The 2890-nt window shown below is 38.8% G+C and overlaps 1 long non-coding RNA gene across 1 annotated transcript; it reads right to left on the bottom strand.

Moving 5' to 3' along the window:
- Positions 1-712: 712 nt before the first annotated feature.
- LOC109369714 lies at positions 713-2874 on the bottom strand. Its single transcript, XR_004161149.1, has 3 exons — positions 2775-2874; positions 1378-1480; positions 713-947 (listed from the first exon to the last, which is right to left on the bottom strand). It is a non-coding gene; the product is annotated as an uncharacterized LOC109369714 (long non-coding RNA).
- Between the last annotated feature and the right edge of the window lie 16 nt (positions 2875-2890).

The raw sequence follows: 2890 nt of genomic DNA, 5'->3' as shown, positions 1-2890 counted from the left end.
ACACACAAAACTAACTTTTGTTGCTATAGTTCAGGGCTTAAAAATAGACTTGATGTATGGATTTTCTGTTTTATAGGCAGAGCTAAGGTTCAATATATTGATTTGAGCTGTAAGGCTTACTTCATTCAGGGTGCAATCAAAGCATGTGGATTTCTACAACCTCAGGTGCACAGTTTTGATCAGACTGGGGGTACAGAAGTTGTGAGACAAGCCTGCATGAGCACGTTAGTGGGCAATGCTGACATATCTGCATGCTTTCATTCCTACTATGATCCCATGTCTTGTGCTTTTAGTGAATTAATTTCCTCCAGGATAGCTCTAGAGAGCAGTTAAGAGATACCTTCTAATGAGGTAACTGCCCTCACTGCCATTTTATCAAGACTTAACGTCACTCCTTCCTGTGTGGTGAGCTTAACGCAGATATCTTCGTTATCTCACAAGAATGGCAGTGATGGACTTGGAAGGCCAAGAAGCTTTGGTGATTCTCCTTCCCTGCCTGTACTGTCAGTGTCAATTACAAGGAGGCTAGGCTAATGCATACACTTTACTGGAGAAGTGATAGGAAGTTGTTACCAGCTTATCTGTTTCATTATAGTTGTAAGTTGTCACACAGCAGCTGCAGGAACCCTCAGACTACAGAGGGCTTCCAAAATACAGGAATGAAGCATTAACCCATCACACACAGAAGGAAAATAAGATAAGAACACAACAAGTCAGGGCTAGAAATAGGACAAGACACCAAATATCCCTCTTTTCAAGGTGAATTTCTCCTTCTACTGAAATGGACAACCATCCATCACCTACCATTTTGCTTATGCTTGTTCAGTTGCAGAAAAATCTATCTGAAGAAGTGAAACAGCACCTCCAAGAAATGAGATAGCTGTTAAGTGAGAACACTGGATTCATACAGGCTTCATGGCAAATGCCTTAGGACTGATCTGTTCAACCTGAAATGGAAAACAATTCTGCTTTTTTTCCTTCCCACAGGGCATAAGTCTTCCCTGTCTCTCTGTTGTGCTAGTGAAAGCAAATTTAACCAGAAACAGAATCCATTTACAAATATTTTGATAGATTGAGGCAGCTGCTCAGGAAAAAAGAAAGATTAAACACATGCAGTTAAGATATAGTGTCACATGAACAGCTGTTGCAGAGACCCATAGCCTATGTGGGCTTCATTTTATTTATGCCTTTTAAAGATTATGTGTTTTTTTCTGTAAAATAGAAATAAAGTGAACACTATTTTTGTTGGTAATAAATTAAAGAAAAATCTCAGATAATTAATCCTCCAAAATGCACAGTCTTGACTTTTTTTTTCACTTGTTTTGGCAGGAAGACAGACATGCAGAATGTACTAGCACTGCTCTTGTATATACTCACATCTCATTCTGTAGATCCGGTTGGCAACTCCTTCTGAGGATCTCAGTTTCTGACTGGAACAGGTCATTATGTGTGTACCTCAATCCATCACTTCCAAAGCATTCTGTGAAGAAATTGCCATTAGAAGCCAGTGTAGTGAAACCAACTATCTTCTATCTAAAAGCATGACTTGCATTTTTGTACCACATCTCATTTTTTTTATTCGTAACATTACCTATCTATCTGTATAGTTACTTTCTGTAGCAGCAGAGATCGTGCTGTATCTATTTTTACTGCACCAATTACTGCTATTTTAAGACTGTATAGAAATGTCTACAGATAAAGATTAGCTGAAAGTTCCCGATGCTTTCCCTTGCAACTGTCATTAGAACCTTACAATTATAAAAGCCCATACCTATAGCAGTTATAATTGATTATGTTTCAAATTCTGGACACCTGAACAGTGCAGTACTCATAATGTTTCAAATACCAGGATCGGTCTACAAACAAAGGGCAACAGATTTCAGATGCAGCTGTTGCACTGAGTGACACAAACGGACAAATTGCTTCTTCATAAATGCCACTATTTACTACATCTCTCTTGTCCAGGCTCCATAGTGAGTAATCACTATCAGCACAAAATTGTGATGCTTTACTGCATACACACATTATATTTTCTTACCTTTACAGAACTTGAGATACATATTTTGACACACAAATGCACATGCTTAATCCATCACTCAAAAAGAAAACGTAAGTGAAGAAAAATAACTCTATGTATGTATGTATTACTGAGAGTTCAAATAATCTTCTTTTCATGTGATAAGACCACAGCACACAGGGAAAAACAAGCTAGTTCAATAGGATCACAACTTAAACAGAAAAAGCAGGGTGCTCAGATTACAACAGTGAAATAGTTGTGCATGGTCAGAGCTGCATTTCATGTGAGCAGTTCTGTGGGACACAACAGGAGAACAGGAAGGCTATCTCATAGCCCTTCACCTGTTGACACCTGCCTGGTGGCAGCTGGAATGGGGCAGGACAAAGTAGGGTCCTGCAGTGCTGAACAGGCTGCTTGTCTTCAGACAATCAGTACTACAGGATGTCTGCTCTTTTGAATGTAAGAAGCAATGCAGCAGTCAGCATGAGTCCATAAAGAATTTAGTGGTGAAGAATTTAGGCTAGCTTGAAGGCAAATCTCACAAGACTAACAGTGCCAAGAGTTTTTAAAGAGTAAGCTTTCTGGCCCCTGACAAAAATCTGATAATAAAAATAACCTATAAATGCCCTATTCAAATGTATAAGACGTCTCTTAATGTCTGTTGTTCTCCAAGAGCTTCTCTTGTCAAATTCTACTTTGCAGCTAATGAAAAAAAATATCTCCAGTGTTTCATAATGACAGGACACAGTTAGTTTACCGCTTCTGAGGATTAAGGAGGCCTTGAACACAGCAACGTTTGTTGTTTGCCACATCAGAAAATAAATGCCAAACCACTTCATTCAGGGTCTTCCATTCATCAATCTCTTAAAAAAA

The sequence above is a fragment of the Meleagris gallopavo genome, chromosome 13, assembly GCF_000146605.3.
Source record: "Meleagris gallopavo isolate NT-WF06-2002-E0010 breed Aviagen turkey brand Nicholas breeding stock chromosome 13, Turkey_5.1, whole genome shotgun sequence".
NCBI classification, from domain to species: Eukaryota; Metazoa; Chordata; class Aves; order Galliformes; family Phasianidae; genus Meleagris; species Meleagris gallopavo.
This window is presented reverse-complemented; position numbering and strand designations above follow the sequence as displayed.